General features: G+C 35.5%; 1 protein-coding gene across 1 annotated transcript in view; it reads left to right on the top strand.

Moving 5' to 3' along the window:
- PATJ (PATJ crumbs cell polarity complex component) overlaps positions 1 to 20,492 on the top strand; it is a 274,406-nt gene that overhangs the window by 123,737 nt on the left and 130,177 nt on the right. The window lies entirely within an intron of this gene.

Here is a 20,492-nt window from a genome sequence, read left to right as displayed (position 1 = left end):
GATGACTTGCCGTACTCAATTGGATGGTGATGTTGCTAATGCAAAAGTATAGAAGGCCCACCAGGTCATATTTTTGTCTTTAAGATTCATTTCATAATTATCTTTGGCATTGCCTATATAAAATATATATTCATACATATATTTAATGGACACTTTATTTTAAAAATTTGCATTTCTTTTATGCATGTAAAATATGTGTACTTTGGTCTGATTGCTATTGAGTAAGTAATTTCTTTGGAGGCTGATGAAAATATGAAATTAAATTGTGATGATGGTTGCACAATTTATGAATACACTAAAAGCCACGGGATTGTACATTTAAATGACTGGATTTTGTGATTTTATATATATATAATATATATATTTCTTTTATTAAAAAAAAAGTTTTCCTTTCTATACACCATAACATAGAAAAGCAGTTTGACCTAGACCCAGAAATTGAAAGAGTTAAAATTCTGGTTCCAACACTTCCTAATGTATGACCATAAAAGGTCATAAAAGATCATAAAAGGTCCAGCACTTCCTAATGTATGACCCTTTTCTGTGAAAATAATGGTACTGACTTCACAGTGTGGTGGTGAGGATTTATTTATTGGTTTGGGATTATCTAGTAAGTATCATTTTGATGCTACTGCATAGGCAGAAGACTCCCCAAAATTTCATGCTCATTGGTACATGTGTATTCACACATGTCCATAGACACACTCATCACCTCAGTGGGATTTAGAAAGGACAATGGTTTACAATAAATATGGAAAAAGATTATTAATACTGAAATCATCTTTTTTTAATTTTTAAGATAGTCCATTTTATTTAATTTTATTTTTTACATTTTATGTTTATTTTTTATAAATGCTTTATTTTCTACATCTTTGCTAGTTTTTGAATACTATTGATTTCTCCCCTCCAGTGTAGTCCCCATAGTTCTCTTACCACTATAGTACCCATGAACCATCACCCTAATTTTGAAGTCATCTTCTAACTGTAACATTAAACATATTCTCCAGCAAATCTATTTGGACTGTAAATATGATTTTCCTCTTCATTCATTTTTGTCCACCAATAGTTTTCCTTCCCAGTGTACCTTTTCATTTCATTGAATTTACTGTTAACATTCTTTGGAAGAGTTTGAACTGTGTGGTGGTTTAGATAATTCCCATTTAAAATATAGGTGAAACCAAAGCCACTAGCCTTCCTTATATTTCTTTTTTTTTAATTTTAACTTTTTTAATTTTATATATTTTTATATCATTTTTCATTTTTGCACAATGTATGCATTTTCATCTTGGTTATAGTCCCCATACAATTCCCACCCCCCTTGTTTTGATCCTACTCCCTCCTCTCCTCCTTTGTGTGTCTGGTTTATAGTTGTTTGTTTTAATTTTGATTTTTACTTTCTTATAATTAGTCTTTTTCCTGGTCCCTTATTTAGGTTTCCTAAATTCCTGCTATTAGTGAGACCTTTTGGTATTTTTCTTTTTCTTTCTGGCTTATTTCGCTGAGCATGATCCCTTCCAGCTCCATCCGTGTTGCTGCAAATTGCATGAGTTTATCTTTTTTGATTGCTGAGTAATATTCCATTGTGTATATGTACCACATCTTCTTGATCCAGTCATCTATTTTTGGGCATTTGGGTTGTTTCCATAGCTTAGCTATTGTAAATAGTGCTATAAACATCGGGGTGCAGGTGCCCTTTTGAATTAATATTTCTGTGTCCTTTGGGTAAATACCTAGGAGTGGAATTGCTGTATCGTATATTTCTCTTTTATAAATGGACCCTTGGTTTTTTCTTTGTACTTGTTAAATGACTAATGTGCTCATCTGCCCAAAACTAAATGTAGATTGATTCACTGTTTTATCAAATTCTGTTGTCCCAAGACTAAGCATTTCTTTTCAAAAGTTCATCCAGTCAAAAAATGTTCATTGAGTGGCTGTTGTAGGTGGGCAGGTGCTGTTCTGTGTGTTGGAAACATGCTGTTCTGTGTGTTGGGAACAAGAGCTCGCCTCTCAATTAGTTTATAGTCTAGTGATGAAGAGAGATTATAAGCCATAAGATAGTTTGACTGTTGGTAAATACTGTGAATACTTTAGTAATCTGGTTTGAAAAGGCCAAGACATGACCTAAATGGCAAGCAGGAACCAGTCTTACAGAAGGGGGCTCACATAATCATCAAATAGATCAGATCTCTTTTCAAACTGTGATCCACTATAACATAGTTTACTTAGCCAATTATGGATGTACCCATACACACACATGCATGTGCCTAAGGAATTAGTTTCATGAAATATTACTTACCTTTATAACAGAACAAAAATTTATTCTTTTTCTGTTGTATTCTGTTTCATTTTTTTAAAATGCTGTTTGTAACTCAATTTATATCATGACCAATTAATGTTTTACAACCTGCAGTATGAAAAATACTAATCTAGACTAGTGGATTTCAAACTTCAGTGTGCATCAGAAGTACCTGAGGAGCTTGTTGAACAACTAGTTACAGGGCCCTAATACCTGTTTCTGATTCTTTAGGTGTGGAAGGAATTATATGCATTTTTAATCAAATGCTGATTCTTCTGATCATATCTTGAAACCACTTACCTGGATGGTATTTAAAGTCAGGGGAGCCATACTACTTAGGAGTAGTATGTTGACCGTAACCAAAGCAAACCTAGCACGTGCCTCTTGAACCAGCAGAGGAGCATACTAGCATAAGAACATTATGGAATTATGAAACTTAAAATAGGAATACATTTCAAAATTGGTTTGTCCAAAATTGTTCAGTGATTAATTGTGAAATGATACTGAGGAGGTTGGAGACAGAGAAATGACCAGTGCACTTGGCAACCAGTGCACTTGCATAGTTAACACATTTCATGACATTCTGGTGTCTATCAGAAGGAGTCTTATAGTCACCAACTGAATGAAAATTTCTTCAAGTTTAGTTAAAAATTAAACAACAATTAACAATTAAGAAACAGCATTTCTTCCCTGTGGCTAATCTTTTATCTACTATTCTCAATTTTCACTAAAGCCCTTACTCTGAAAAGACTCTTACTTTTTTTTGTTTATTATCTCTCTTCCTGAAAGTGGATCAATAAATGTGGATGAGTCTTCATTTCCAATCTCTCTCATATTTGCAGTTTCTTTTGCATTTTTATTGTCACATTTTTAGTAAATAAATAGTGGTAGTCACAGTTTATTGAGCACCAGTTATGTGCCATGCATTCTCCCCAAACCCAATGAAGAGGATATATAATCACGTTTTATTTCAGCTGAATGTCACCTTTGGAAAACCTCACTTGATTCCTTATTCTAATATAGAGCCCTGTATTTTTCCTTTATAGAAATTAACAAAATGTAATTATTTGATTATTGTCTGTCTTCCCCACTATTAAATTCCATGAACCCATGGCTCTTTGTTTTGGTCTGGCACACCTTATGGAAATTCAGTATTTTGGGCAAATTAATGACCGGGTAAGTAATCTGCATAGTCACAGTGGAGGTGTGATGAAAATCATGTATACTTGTGATGCTTCAGAGAGAATACCCTTCCACTTAATATCAGAGTATTCTGACTTTTCTTTTGCAGTATGCCCCCTCTCCTTTTGAAAAGTTTTGATCCCCAGAGAGAAAAACCACTCTCTCCAGAAAACCAGAAAACTGTGCATTATTCACTTTTGATCCCTGAGGTTAAATGCTTTTACATCAATTTGGTCTTTCTGACCTATTGGCATCCTTTCATTCTTTCACCTACAGTTTTAAACTGCAGATGAGCAGGGTTTTTTTTGTTTGTTTGTTTTTTTTTTTTTAGGAAAAAAATCTTCTTTAATAAGACCAAGAGTGGCTTTTGTTGTTGTTGTTACATGTAAGAGAGTAATAAGAAGCAAGGAGAACTGTGCAATAGATATGTCTCTTTATGTGTATTATGTCCTAGCAACTCAGAATATAATTGTTTTATCTGACACTTGGCTTTTAAAAGGGATAGCAGAGATGTGAATGGGAACCCATGCTAAAGGCTCCTTAAAGCCAATTCTTCATATTTTAATTCCAGAATAGTGTATTTCTTTAGATACTTTATATTTCCATTTTCATTTTGTTTTCTCAGAAAGGTCCTGGTTTAATTTTAGGCTGTGATATATCATTATTACCTTTTCTTAAAATCCTCCCTCGCAAATGAAATGACATAATATAATTTTTGGTATAAAGAACTTATTTGTATTATAAAACATAATAAAATTAACCTGTGAACTACACATGAAAATGAAAATTAGTTCACCAATACCTGACATCTTTGTGTTTTACTTTCTGGTTGTTTTCTTTCAATTATTTTAAGTACAGGATACTAGCTAAGACCTTCTGAAATGTGGCTTATTGCCAAATTACTCAGTCACAATATTTATGAGTTTAAAGTTTTTTTTTAATTAACTTTGAGATATAATTCATATTATTATACATTTCATCGATTCAGTGTATGCAATTCAGTGACTTTAGCATTTTGCAGTCATACAACCTTTCCCATTATCAACTTGAGAACATTTAAAGTATCTTCCTCATTACTTCCGCCAAAAGTTCTACTCACTGTTACTTTATTTCACCATATTTATTTTAAAAGTCTCTAAATTTATATATAAGATATACACATATGTTTTGTGTTGTGCAACCATTCCAGGCCAGGCAGGTTCTCTGCTGATTCTGGCAAATGAAAGAAGCTTGCCTTTAATGCTGAGACAAGGGGCCATATAGAGAGACAGGCAGGCAGAGCAACACTGAGAGGCAGAACAGCAACTGAGATGCCTAGCCCCTTCTACATTGCTAAGTGCCCATACCCATGCAACTGATACATTATTGCAAATGCAAGGCCAACTGTCCTTTGCTGCATGTCCCAATGGTGGACAACATAGCATTTCAAGGTTTTGGGTGGTCACTTGTATGAAAAATAGCCTGATTTAACTCATTTTCCTTATGTTTAATATTTTTAAAATTTATACATATATTTTCCATCATTGTTCATTTTTAAACAATGTTTGCTCCCCCCCCCCCCACCAGGTGAACCAATTCACTCGTGCACCATTACCTCAGTCCCCTGTGCTCCTTCCTCCCTCCCTCTGATCCCTCTCCCTCCTCCTCCCCTGCAGGATGTCTCAGGTTTATAATTGTTTGTTTTTATTTTGTTGTGTTTTGTATTGTTATATTATTTTTTCCCCTGATGTCCTATTTGGTTCCCCTATATTCCTCCTATAAGTGAAACCATCCATTATTTTTCTTTTTCCTTCTGACTTATTTCACTGAGCATAATTCCTTCTAGCTCCATCCATGTTGGTGCGAATGACATTAGTTTATTTTTGATTGCTATGTAGTTTTCCATTGTGTGTGTGTGTGTGTGTGTGTATACACAAATGTCTCTTTGTTGTGGTTGACATCTCTTTTGCTGTACAGAAGCTTTTCAGTCTGATGTAATCCCAGGTGTTTATCTATTCCTTAACTTTCTTTGATTTGATGATGAGTCTTTAAAGATGTTACTGAGATCTATGTCTTGTAGTGTTTTACCTGTATTTTCTTCTATATATATATACCACATCTTCTTGATCCAGTCATCTATTTTTGGGCATTTGAGTTGTTTCCAGATTTTACCTATTATAGAAAGTGCTGCAATAAACATAGTGGTACAGGTGTTCTTTTGAATCAATGTTTTTGTGGCCTTTGGGTAGATCCCTGGTAGTAGAATTGCTGGGTCATATGGTAGCTCCATTTTTTAGTAGACTGAGGAACCTCCAGACAGCTTTCCATAGTGATTGGACCAGTTTGCACTCCCACCAGCAATGTAGGAGAGTTCCTTTTTCACCACATCCTCGCCAACATTTTTTGTTGCTAGTTTTTTTGATGCGTGTCATTCTTACTGGTGTAAGGTAGTATCTCATTGTGGTTTTGATTTGCGTTTCCCTGATTATAAGGGATGTTGAACATTTTTTCATATGCCTGTTGGCCGTTTGCATTTCCTCTTTAGAGAAGTGTCTTTTAAGTTCTTCTGCCTAGTTCCTGACTGAATTATTTACTTTGTCCTTGTTGAATCATGTGAGTTCTTTGCATATCTTTGTGTTCAGTCCTTTATCAGTTGTATGGAGTGCCAAGATTTTTTTCCCAATCAGTGGGGTGTCTCATTGTTTTGGTTGACATCTCTTTTGCTGTACAGAAGCTTTTCAGTCTGATGTAATCCCAGGTATTTATCTTTTCCTTAACTTTCTTTGATTTGGATGATGAGTCTTTAAAGATGTTACCGAGATCTATGTCTTGTAGTGTTTTACCTATATTTTCTTCTATATATTTTATGTTTTCAGGTCTTATGTCCAGATCTTTTTTCCGTTTTGAGCTGATTTTTGTGCATGATGAGAGGTAGTGGTCTAGTTTTATTCTTTTGCATGTGGTGGTCCAGTTTTCCTAGCACCATTATGTTTAATATTTTAAAAGATTTTATAGATAACCCTCATGTATCCCCGTGGAATAGGGAAAGAAAACTGTTCCAGATTTGTTTTCCTCTCAAAAAAAATCTGTGTTTAAATTTGTAACACAGGATGCTTACCCTCAAGAATCTAGCAATGTTCTGAAGAATTTAGCAATGCTAGGCCTTCCTGGTGGCACAAGGGGTTAAGTATCAGCACTATCAAGCTATTGCCACCCACTGCAACATGAGTTTGATCCCTGGCCAGGAAACTAACCCACATGGTGCAGCAGACCTCTCCTGTTTTGCCCATTGCTCCCCTCAGCATTGTATTTCAGTAGCTTTGCCTATTCTGCTCCCCACTCTATCTCTGGTGAACCCTCTCACCCCCCACACCACTGCCTACACCCCAGTTCTTGTAAGCATAAATAAAAATAAAATTTTTTTTAAATAAAAGACTCTAGCAGTACTTTAAGCTCATCTTCTCTCCACCCCTCTAAGGAAAATAAAAAAGGAAGTGAGCAAATCTTTTTCACAAGTACCAAATCAAGCATTCAGAATGTAAAAAAGGTGTTTGGCAACAGTAACTAAGGCTATATGTGAATTGCACATCAAAAAAATCTTATCACCATTATCTACTTAGAAAATAAGATGAAAATTTCTTAATAGCAATACAAGAAAAATGAGAAAATACCTGGTAATAATAACTTAGAAAGGTAAAACTCCTGGCATTACACCATAGCTTTTTAATTCATTTACTCTTTGGCAGTGTTAAGAAAGCTATAATCCCACTCGCCAGAAAAATATTTACCGATACACAGAAACATTGTTAACCGTGTTTGTGTGCATGCAGAAACACACATATACACACACACCATTTTAAGTAGGAATTATTTTGCCTATTTAATAGAAACCCCAAAGTCTATTTAAGGATTCATGGCTCACAAGTTAATAATGTCAATCATTTCTTTAAAAAAATAACCTATGGAACTTTTTTTAAAAGATTTGGGGGGGGCAGTAGAGACCTATTATTTTCTTCATTGGAAGCTTAAGTATATTATAGATTTCCGTTATTTCTGAATTAGTTTTTAAGGTTATGTGAATCCAAAGTCTAAATATCTATATGCTTTTTAAATATGAGAGTTTGTTTGAAAATAATTTGGAAATGAAATGCTAGTCAATTTTAAAAAAGAAAAATATTGAGAGGAATGAGACTTGCCCTCCCCTAGTATCAGAATACATTCTATAATAATGGCTTTTTTAAAGATTTATTTATTTATTTATTTTTAATTTTATTTTCACAAGAACCAGGATACAGGCCAGATTTGCTAGAGGGTGAGAGGATTCACCAGAGACAGAGCGGGGAACAGAACAGGCAGACTGATGAAATACACTGCTGAGGGGAGCAGCGGGCGTGAGAGAAGAGGTCTGCCACGCCATGTGGGACCCTCGCTGGCCAGCCGGGATCAAACCAGCACTGCAGAGGCTGTGGACAGCTTCACAGGGCAGCGCTCAACCGCCTGCGCCACCAGGGGAGGCCCTATAGTAATGATTTTTAAACTCAGTCTGGAGCTTTTAGAATTGAGTAGTATTTTTTTAAATCAGTTGTTCTCAACCTTGACATTCTGACAAAATTGTTCTTTGTTGTTTGGGAGGAGGGGAAGCTGTTCTTTGCATTATTGGGTATCTGACAGCAGCCCTGTCTCCACCCAGTAGTTGCCAGTAGGATTCTCACTCAGACCAATTGTAACAAACACAACATCTCCAAATATTGTTAAGTATCCCCTGGTCTATGGGCCTCCCCTGGTGGCGCAGTGGTTGAGCGCTGGGTTGCAAAGTTGCCTGCAGCCTCTGCAGCACCGTTTCGATCCCCGGCCACCATGCGAGGGTTCCACATGGCCATGGCGCGCAGACCTCTGCTGCCGCCTGCTGCTCCCCTCAGCAGTGTACTTCAGTCCTTCTGCCTGTTCTGCTCCCTACTCTGGCTCTGGTGAATTCTCTCACCCTCCCGCGCTTCTGACTGTACCGAGTGCTTGTATAAATAAATAAATAAATCTTAAAAAAAAAAAAAACAAGTATCCCCTGGTCTAAATAAAGGGGATGTCCTTTATGAGGGTACCAAGCACATGCATGGAATGGGAAAGTCCCATATAATAATGAATGAATCATGAGCACATGCCTGACTGTGTTTCTGAACCTGCCCAGAGTGCCAGGAGCACTCCTGATTGGAAACAGTTTAAAACTGCAGTAATCAAATCCCTTTAGTGTTTCCATTAAAAATAATCTAGAAACAGACCCAGGTATCTTATTTAGAATTTAAAACATAAAAAAGTCTTTTTTGAAACAGAAAAGTAGAAGAGGATAGATTATTCAATAAATGATGGGCTATGTAATCATTTGGGGAGAAACTAGAGATCTCCACTTTGCCAAATTAGAGTTAATTCCAGAAAAATCATGTACTTCTAAATCATGAAACCATAAAAATACTATTCAAGTCTTAATAAAACTTAAAAGATATCTTTGTACAGGGAAAGTCTTTCATATTATTATTATCAACACTATAAAGAAAATAATCATGTTACTTATATAAAACTATAAGTAAAATAAGTCGTCAGAAAAAGACAAATACTGTATAATTTCACTTATATGTATAATATTAAAAAATAAAGCAAGCAGGGCCGCCCCTGGTGGTGCAGGCGATTGAGCGCAGCACTGTGAAGCTGTCTGCAGCCTCTGCAGCATTGGTTTGATCCCAGCCGGCTGGTGAGGGTCCCACATGGCGAGCAGACCTCTCCTGTCTCGTCAGCTACTCCCCTCAGCAGTGTATTTCAGTCAGTCTGCCTGTTCTGTTCCCTGCGCTGTTTCTGGTGAATCCTCTCACCCTCTTGCGCATCTGGCCTGTACCCTGGTTCTTGTATAAATATATAAATCTTTAAAAATAAATAAATAAAGCAAGCAAACAAAACAAACCTTAGAAAGAACTGATTGGTATGCACCAGAGGAGAAGGGTTTGTGGGGTGGGGATGAAACAGGTAAAGGGAGTGAATTCTACAGTGGTGGATGGAAACTAGGCTATTGGTGGTGATATTATAATGTTATATACCTGAAACTTATAATAATAAACCAAAGTTAATAAACCAATGTTAAATAAATTTTTAAAAAATAAATAGACACAGCAACTAGAACCTTCATACATTGCAGGTGAGAATATAGGATGGTGTAATCATTTTAGAAATGTCTTTAAAAGTTACATATAAGTTTACCACATTACCCAAAAATTTTACTTCTAAGTAGCTACCCAAGAGAAATGAAAATACATGTCCACCCAAAGATTCCTATACCAATATTCATTGCAGCATTATTCATAATAACCCCAAACTGGAAAAAAAACAAATATCCATCAACTGGTGAATAAACAAAATTTATATATCCATAGAGTGTAATATTATTCAGCATTAAGAAGAAGCAGAATACTGATACATGCTTTTTATGCTCAGTGAAGGAAACCTGATGCAAAAGACAACACACACGGTATGATTCCATTTCCATAGCACATCTACTAAGAAAAGTTTAGATATAGAAAGCAGGTCAGTGGTTGCCTAGGTTTAGGGTTAGGATGGGATTTAATGGAATATAGAGACATTTTCTAAAACTGGATTGTGGGATTGGTTGCATACCTCTATAACTTTATTAAAAATCTTAAAATGTATGCTTGTAATGGGTAAATTTGATGGTTTTTAAATTGTACTCCCTAAAGCTGTTAAACTTAATTTCATAGTAAAATATAGCTCTAAATTATAAGAACATTTGTAAGATATAGTTAAAACTTAATAATTATAAAAATCTACATTAAAGGAGGAGGTAAGTAAGTACCCAATTACTTTAAAAAAGGGAATAAAAGTATCTTAATCAATCTCTTCCTTGATAGTGGTGAGATTTGTGTACCTTAAAGCTCATTTGGTTGGTCTGACTAATTTCACCATTGAGGATCCTGATACCCAAAGCAATTAACTTGTCCAAAGTCACAGAGTTGGTTATTGTTAAGACCAGGTCTGTAATCTGGGTCTTATTTGGTATTTGGGGCTATATTTAGTCTCTCTCCTCCAATAACTTTCCATGTGTGCCAAACCAATTTTTGAGGTGAGGTAGACTCATGATCAACGAAGATTTATTGAGCAACTAGTTAACTAGTTGATTTTTTCTTTTAATTTTTTTTTTTTGGTATCTTTGTGGACTCTGTAGTTGATCTGTACCTTGCCAATAGATGTCACTACAATCAACAGCAATTATTACCAAGGGTTTCAAGAATGTTAAGAATGTTCAACTCATGCAAACACCCTTCAGTGATTTCTAGCAGTAATTCCATATTCATCTTACTAAATATGTGAATTTATTTGTTCTCCTTTCTGTTATTTTTGGCAGTGCAAATAGGAGAGAAATTGAAGAAATAAAGACTAAAATTTAATATTTAGTTTTATATGAATTCTCTTCTCATTCCCCATAGCTAATAATCCTTTTCTGGACTTTCCATATTTGTAATTTAGAGAAGTAAGTAAAAAACTTACTCCAAGTCTATATTTGGAGGTTGAGGACATTACTTTGTATTTTGGGGGCTTTTATTTTGAAAATTTTCAAAGCCTCAGTCCTTGATTTAATTTGGATGCACTTAATATAACTATAAATAAAAAAATATATTAAGATTTCCTGATTAGTGTTTAAATTATGTCTTGGAGTTTTCCCAGAATCACTGATCAGATAGATGACTTGTCATTCTCAAATTTACAAAGATTGAGAGATACTATAGAAATTGACAGAAAAATCATTGTACAGTAATGGCAGTTGCCCTCTGAGATTATATCGAGGTGTGCTGGAGGGTGGAGCAAGGTGGGATAGGGGATGCAGTGTAGCATTTTAAGTGAAGTTTTAGAGACCTCAAACATTTTTTTCTAATAATTATGCCAAAAGCTAAGTTGAAGACGTGGCTGCTTAAATAGGATCTTCACTGCACATTCAGAATGTTACTGGGACACAAATGAATCAGGCTGGGAGATGCCGCATCAGTGTGGTTCACCAGTTTCTTTGTTATAAAAATGATTCAATGCTGCAAGCAATAAGGAGGGAGTAAGTTTATGACTGTTCCACTCACTTTGGACAGGCTAAAATCTACTGCAGTTTCCTTTTAATTTACATTAGAAAGATGCAACTGTGTGATTGAGCTGTTTCTCAGGAGGCAAAGTGGGTCATTAAAATATTAATTGAAGCTGGCCACAAAATAAATGGTTGTGTTTATATTGCCTCCCGTACTGGAATTGAGCTATCATCCCAATGCGAGCCGGGTGACTGAGTGCTAGTCGGCAGCATGAAGCATCCGAGGGTCAGATGTTGAAAACCGGGGATTTTGCTTCTCCGGCATACTTTTCCAGGCAGCTTTCACCTCTTGACAGATGTGACTGCTACCTTGAGGGGTAGCTTGAAATTAGCTTAATTGATTGCTGCTCATGATAGAAACAGACTGACAACTTGCCCTTAAGGAGAATAAAATCTGAGAGAGGAAAAAAATAGGCCCAAGGTCGACAGAAGAGAGAGGACAGAGTCTGTGGTGAGAATCTGAGCTGCTTCAGCACTGAGTGTTTATCAGGAATGCAGATACCCTGAAGGGAACACTGGTTCAGCAATGGTCCAAGGGGGTTTCCCAGGTAAGATATCTGTGCCTCTATGATGTCTGGTTCTTTTGAAATGCAATCTTGATCTATTGTAGTGATGGTGCAGAATGCTGCTTTAAAGATTTGAACAATGCTAAGCTAATGCATTTATCATAAGTGAGAGAGTGGGGGCACATATGCATGTGCAAGGGAATTGTATGTTAGAAAGAAACCTCTAAAATTGTCCGGTCATGAGTGTCTTATAACTGGAATCATCTCTGTAATGTTTTCAAAAGTAGAGCAGTTTATCAGGCTGTCAAGAATATACTAGTATTTGCAGTACCAAAATTCTTAGCACTGTATTCATGCAGTATCCTCTCCTTTCAGAATTGTAATTGAGAAATAGACCTGCTGGAAATTTATTATTACTGTTATTTCTAACTTCACCATAATTAAAAGGGAAGATGATTTACATCGAACAATAACAAATTATACTGATTAATTTTTTAAAAATGACCATTCAGCATTTCGTTGTACATGAAAGCAGACTGTCATTAGGAATTCATAGCAATAAACAAAAGACTGCTTTTTCTAAATTGTTAAATAGCACCTTGAATATGTTTGCCAATTATGATTAAGGTCCCATTCAGCTAAACCTGCAATTCAAATTCATTATGAATGGGGGCTCAGCCATTGGAAATATTATCAAGGACTTCCTTATTAACATGATTCTTGAAATCTTTGGAAGATTCGTAATACAGTTTCATGTAGTGGAGCAGTCTTTATAGTGTGTTTTTGCCTGACTTATAATTAATTTATTAACATCAAAGCTTTTTCTTTGAGTAAGATATGAAATATATAGACATAATGGGGTGGTCTTCTTGCATAAGTATTATTACCTCAGGGAGGCAATTGTAAACTCAAAGAATTAGACATCACATTCTAGCCTGTCTTTTTATTTTCAGCAGTGCACACACAAATTAGGTTATTTCTACTGCAACAGCAGGATGTATGCTGCATTCCTGATGTAAGCTAGCAAACCTTGTTCTTGGCAGTGCTGTCAGAATAATTGAGCAAGAACTTTTTCTCTTGCCTAAAATATATCTTAAGATCTATTGAGTATCCATTCTGTGGTTCGATTTAGAGGAAATGTACCTCTGAAATGGATGCGTCACATATTCCCTGTAGTGGCAACTGTCCATACTTGGTTTCTCTCCATTCTATAATTGGAGTTGTTTTCAGTTGTCTGAATGTCATCCTTTTGATATTATTTCTCAAACTGGTATTGACAAAAAAAAACCCTGGAGGATTGATCCCAAGTATATAGGGACCCTACCTGCTGTTCTTTAGACTCCTTAGAACAGTTTGTTAATTTTCTTCTCATTGTAGGAAGTTTTTGTGTCTTCAAAACCTGTTTTTTCATGTTAAGAATCCATGAGTGCTTTAGTCTCCTCAGCACATAACCTGTTCTCCCTAATATTTCCTTAATTATCTCTCTCCAACTTGAAGTTGTCGCTGTCCGGGCTTCATAAACCACATGAGAAGCCTCCTGAATCCCGAAAGTGGATTTTCTAGAAATTGAGCAGAGTATATTTCTGTATGTTTTGCAGTTTATTGAATAATAAATGAACTTGAAGTTTAATATGTTACTAGTTGTAAATGTGTTTCACAGGTACACATTTATTTGTGTTACATGTTACTTTTCTAATGCTCCTGCTTAGGATTAATTGTTCGTAATTTTCATGAGAAAAGTATTCAGCATTTATTGAAGGTTTCTCTTTACATATACACATTTAACTCCAAAGTATTTTAATGCTTTGTAATAGTTGTTATTTTCACCACTTTGCATTCAGTTCCTTTTAAAAGTCTATTTTATGTCTCTTTTTGGAATATTTCACAACTATTTATACATAGAATGATAAAGGATGAAGCTTGGTATGCAGAGAATTTGCTTTTTCTTTTGTTCTTGCTTACAAACATGTTATTATAAATGGATATATAATGCCTTGATATCAATGACTTTATATCACTTTAAAATATTTCAGGGTTGCATATATGGTATAGGTTAAACACTTTTTAATTGATCCAATTTTTTAAAATTATGTTTTTTGAGGAAACATTTTGTTACAATACCATATATGTTTTAGTTGTGTCATTAACACTTCTACTGTATATGTTATCACACCACATCCATCACCAAAGTCCCAATAGGAACACTATAATTTGAATTAGAGATCTATTGTATCAAAAAGCAAATAGCATTTAAAGTTATTTTCTTGCAGAGACTACCTTTTGTTTTATGAATACAATGAGGAGGAAAGGTAAGAAATAGCACTTCTAGGTTTCTGTTGTATTTTCTTATTTATATAGTTATGTATTTTAAAAAAATTCACATTTTTTTATGATATGTCAAGAATGTAAGTGAAGAATTCATATTTTGAATGTATCTCACCAAGTCACATCATTTTATTATTCACATTTATAAATAGTAAGACTCTTTAAAGAAAGTTTGGAGTGGCTTATCGATGGGCTGGTGGAAGTATGACACAGCCTTAGTTACTATGAGAACATATCACTAGACATTTTGGAGTCAAATATACTAATAATATGACCTCTGCCCACACAAAGTTTTAATCTTCCTCAGAGAGAAAATGAGTATAGGTACAAAAGCAAATGCATTGTAAGGCCCTCTGCAAAAGCCTGAATTTGAGAAGTTGATGGGGTTGACAGGAGTAGGATTGGCATCTCCAGACTTGGGATTCCACCAAAGGGCAGAGAATTGTTCAAGCAGGAGGTAAAAGACAGCAGGGACCAAAACCGAGAGTGGATACATGCAAGATAATATCAGGAAAGCAGAAGTAAGATCAGATTTGAGAGGAGCAGAATTAAGAGAACTTGTTAATAAGAATTTATTTTTAAGTGGAAATTATAGTGGTGGCCAATCCATGGAGACTATCAAGACATTGCAATACATTTCAGACATTGTAATAAAATTTATAGTTTGATTTCTTCACTTTTTTAGAGTACTTCTGTTTTAGGCATTATGCTGAATGCTTTACAAACAGCATTTCCTTCAATTCTTATAATTTTGTGAGTTTCTTTTAAAGTCTCACTATTTCATAAAATCTAAATGACTCCAAAAGTATGTACTTTTAGCAAGTTTTAACTTTAAATATTTTCAAGGATCTGCTCAAGTAATCATTTTCATTTTCAAAGACAAATTGGTTATTATCCTTTTCAATACATGGCAAATAGACATGCAATTAGAATTCAAAGGAGAAAAAGCATACTAACATTCTGAATTCTGAAAAATGTTCACTTTGTTCTTCAGCAAACCATAATTTAATATTAAAAAGTTCCAATATAAAAGAAAAAGTCATAAACCAAATGAAATGAATTGGGGAAAAGTACAGTCATGGAGACTTGCCATTAGTCTTTAGGGTACACTCGCTGTGGCATCACACAGTACAGCATGAATCAGGCTTCTCGGCATAAACAAATTTATCTCCCATTATTGAGAATTTTCTACATTTGGAGAAGAAATAGCAATAGCAAGTCCCTTGATGCTGACCGGAAAGGGATGGGTAAGTTTCAAAGGTTAATGAGCGGTGTAGATGAAATTTTAACCACTTTGATTATGAGTCATTCGTTGTTTTCATGTTCATCCCAGGTGAGACAGAAATGTGTTAGCATTTTGAGAGCATTTGGTTTTGAATTGCATTTGGATTTTGGCTCAGTGTTGCCTGTATCTGTATCAGGTTTTAATGTCTGCTCTTTCAAAAGCCAATATAGATGTAAGAACACGCTGACAGTGAGAAGGTAGTTCCTTCCAGCCTCATAAAGGAAAAGCTCATGAGGTACAAGAGGTTAAAAACATTATATCTAACGCATAATTCACCAGTTTCCCATCTAAGTGCTTCCTTGAATACATCTGACGTTTCTTGGAAATGTTTTGATTCTATCAGCAGGGTTAAAACATACACGTAGTAATAGTCTAATAAACAAAATTATTTTGGTTATGGCTACACCTCTGTGCTATGTGAATCTGAAAACAGTTCTCTGCTACTGTGTAAGATGAAGTTAAGTGCTTTGTTTCCTCAAATGACAGACAATGGATTTGATTGATGCCAAGGCACATTTTAGTAATAACTTGCAAGTTGTTTAGTTTCCTGTTTATTTTTCAAAAAGAATCATTCTTTGCAGATAGATAATCTGTTTTTACAGATTACACATCCGACAAAAACTAGCTTCCCATCCTTCAGTCCCTGTGGATTCTGTAACTTTCATCATATGTCTGTGTTCTTTTTTTTTTTAAAGAATTATTTATTTATACAAGAACTGGGGTACAGTCTGAGGCGTGGGAGGGTGAGAGAATTCACCAGAGACAGAGCAGGAAGCCAAACAGGCAGACGGCCCGAAGACACTGTGGAGGGGAGCTGCAGATGAGGCAGGAGAGGTCTGCTGCGCCATGTGGGTTTCTCTCTGGCCGGCCTGGAATCGAACCCGCCTTGCAGAGGCTGCGGACAGCTTCACAGTGCGGTGCTCAACCTGCTGTGCCACCAGGGAGGCCTGTATATCTGTATTCTTATTTCTTTGGTTTGTGTTTAAATAATCACTTCCCCTATATGAATATGGCTATGAATTTGCTTTTAGTGTGCTGTGTTGGTTAGGTGTTTAGTTGTTGGTCTCTATAGCCAAAGACTAAGTCATTACATTGTAGATGTTTAATAAATATTCTTTGAGCTGATGTAGTAGAAGTAATTTTTGTGCAATTCAATGACTATTCATGAGAAAATGGCCAATTTTATTTATGAAGTGGGCATTCTCTTGGAACAGAGGGTCACTAAAGAAAATGAAATCATTCTACATGTATTACTTAGGTTTTTTTCAAATGGGTGATATAGTGTATTGACGGGACATAAGGAAGAAAGGACATTTTTTTTCCCCAGTGGAACAGTGATTTTTCTCAGGAAAATTTTTAAAAAAGTCATAAAGATTTTCTTGTGAGTTATTTATATATTTGCGGAGGACAGTAGAATAATGGGCAGATGAGTCTATTTTCCTGCTCTCAGTCTTTTTTTTTTCCCTAAATAATATCAGTCCACTATGTTTGCTTCTTCAGTAATTTCTGAACAAATCTGTGATTTAAGCATTGTAACTTGAGAACAAATAACAAGGATAGTTTCAGGGTCAAGTAGGAAAGAAACCTGCAAACCTTTGGTACAGGGTGAACTAGTGTAAAATTAATCATTATCAACAGATAGATGAATGGAAGAAGATGTGGTGCATATACACAATGGACTACTATTCAGCTGTGAGGAAGGAGGATATTCTGCTATTTGCAACAGCATGCATGGACCTTGAGTACATTCTGATAAACAAGATAAATCAGACAGAAAAAACAAGCACTGTATGAGATCACTTACATGTAAAGTGCCAAAAAGTCAAACCTGTGAAAAGCAGAACAAAAAATGGATGCGAAAGTGAGGGAATAAGACGATGTTGTTAAGGGTAACATGTAGTAAGTAAAAACTAGTGGTCTGAAGCACAATATAAAAAATAACAAAGCACAATATAATTAATATAGACAATAATATTACACTATAATATATACTGTGGTAAATATCACTGCCATGGCAAATAGAAACAATCTCATTGGATTTTTTGCCAATCAGAATATTTAATTCAATGCATCCTATTTTATTATAATTTCACTATTTGCTTGTTTAATGTTTAGAAAATATCTATAAACTTGAAGCTGTCAATGGTGAAAGTATACCATATGACTTGAAAATAAAAAATTTACTTTAGAGAGTTCCCTAAGATTGAAGCAGTGTATTCTGGTTTATTGACAAATTATCCTATCCTTGTGTAAAATGCCCACTGTGAACTCATTTACTTTGCTCAAAAATGAATCTCTGACTGGATCTTGTTAGCTACCAGTATTTGAAAATAAAATTTACACTTACATCTTGTGTTCATCTAGGATGAGACAATATATTTGTGAGGAAACTATTACGCAGGGCTCCTAACTGTAGGGTTAACAAATGAAAAGTGTCAACTTGACAGAAAAAGAAGTAGAAAAGGACATAAAGGAGAAATAAGAATAGGAAATCACAGCACCTCTATTTTGTTGCACAGGCAGGAAGCTCTTCCTGCCCAAGCTCGAACTTTACCTACCTTTCCTGATTTTCTTAGAAATGTTGTCTTCTATAGCTCTGTTACTGGTTCTTTTCTTGTTCCACTTTTACTTTCACACTCTATAGTGATATTGTACTTATGTAACAGTCCTTGGCTTTAGCCCAAGGAAGAAGGATGGAGAGCCAGGAGGAGACTGGCAGGAGGCACATAGAGCAGAGAGACATGTGAAGAAGCTGCACTTGCTTCTTGGGCCTGGACTGGTTGAAACAGACATGGATGAGAGACCCATGGGGAGGTTAACAATGACAGCTTTTTTTTCTTTTTTTTTTATTTTATTATATTTTTATATTCCTCATACAATTGCAACCCCCTTTTTTTTGACCACAATCCCTCCTATCCCCACCTCCCCCATAGTGTGTCTCTGGTTCATAGTTGTTTTGTTGGTTTTGATTTTTTCTTATATTTATTCTTTTTCCTAGTCCCTTATTTAGGTTTTCTAGATTCCTGCTGTGAGTGAGACCATCTGTTATTTTTCCTTTTTTTTCTGGCTTATTTCGCTGAACATGATCCCTTTCAGCTCCATCCATGTTGCTGTAAATTGCATGTGTTTATCTTTTTTGAAGGCTGAGTAATATTCCATTGTGTATATGTACCACATCTTCTTGATCCAGTCATCTATTTTTGGGCATTTGGGTTGTTTCCAAAGCTTAGCTATTGTAAATAGTGCTGCTATAAACATAGGGGTGCAGGTGCTCTTTGGAATTAATGTTTCTGTGTCCTTTGGGTAAATACCTAGGAGTGGAATTGCTGGATCATATGGGAGCTCTATCTTGAGTAGGCTGAGGAATCTCCACACAGCTCTCCATAGTGGTTGGACCAGTTTGCACTCCCACCAGCAGTGCAGGAGAGTTCCTTTTTCTCCACAACCTCGCCAACATTTGTTGTTGCTAGTCTTTTTAATATGTGCCATTCTCACTGGTGTGAGATGGTATCTCATTGTAATTTTGATTTGCATTTCCCTGATTGCAAGTGATGTTGAACATTTTTTCATATGCCTGTTGGCCATTTGTATTTCTTCTTCAGAGAAGTTTCTTTTTAGCTCTTCTGCCCATTTTTTGAGTGGATTATTTTCTTTGTTTTTGTTAAGTCTCATCAGCTCTTTGTAGATTTTTGTGATCAGTCCTTTATCATTAGTGCTGTGTGCAAAAATTTTCTCCCAGTCAGTGGGGTGTTTCTATTTTGGTTATTGTCTCTTTTGCTGTGCAAAAGCTCTTTAATTTGATGTAGTCCCAGCTATTTATCTTTGCCTTCACTGTCACTGCTTTGGGTGATATGTCTATAAAGATGTCTTTGAGGTGCATGAACAATGACAGCTTTTATCTTTGTTTTGATTTTGATCTTCTCATCCCAGACTTGTCTGGCTGTTTCTGACCCTTTTCTATTGGCTGAATCGTGTCTTAGACTTGTGGCAGGCTTTCAGGTACTGCTTTGGGCCAACCTTGTTTGGCTGAGTATTTGGATGGGTAACTTCGGGTGCTTGATTTGGAAATTTTATTTTTGTCTTTTCTGTATTGCATACTAATTACATTAAAGTTCCTTTGCATTAAAGGTCTTGTGCACCAGAGTATGTTTTGTCTTAATTTGGCAGGTGGCAAAACCAATTTAGAGCAGACAGGTTTGGGGATTTTGGGGAGATCCTCATTCTGCCCGTAACAGTTATTCATATGTGGTACTTCATTATATCTATAACTCCTTGAGGATATTATACCTTGATTCATTTTTGATTCAGCACACCTTGTTAATGTCTTGCACTGAAGACACACTCAATAAATATTAAATGAACAAGTGAACGGAAGAATGTCAGATATGTAAAATTATGCAGAAGACATGTGAATGGGAGGGATTTAGGCATTTCCTGTGTTCTTTTGTTCCTTGATATTTTTTTCTTCTTGAAATAATTCACTTCAAAAACACTGTCTGGAATTTAGTTTGAGTTATTTGTACAAAGCAGTTTTATAGTTCACAAAGCAGCTATAAGGCAAAATAACCTCTGTGTGTAGAATAACTGATAAAGTTTGTGGTGTGACACTTCAGGGTTTCTAATGAGAAGAGCCTTGTTCTTGTAGTCCGTAGAGGACTATTAAAACTTTTGAGCAGAGGAATAATTTTCTGACCGTAATCTTGCAAGAGAATTAACTTGTGGATAGCTTACAAGGGGAGGATGTTGAACCATTGAGAAGATAGAAGATATATCAGTTGGGAGTAAGTGAAGAAA

The sequence above is a fragment of the Talpa occidentalis genome, unplaced genomic scaffold (assembly GCF_014898055.3).
Source record: "Talpa occidentalis isolate TD23 unplaced genomic scaffold, MPIMG_talOcc4v2.1 talOcc4.9, whole genome shotgun sequence".
Taxonomy (NCBI): domain Eukaryota; kingdom Metazoa; phylum Chordata; class Mammalia; order Eulipotyphla; family Talpidae; genus Talpa; species Talpa occidentalis.
This window is presented reverse-complemented; position numbering and strand designations above follow the sequence as displayed.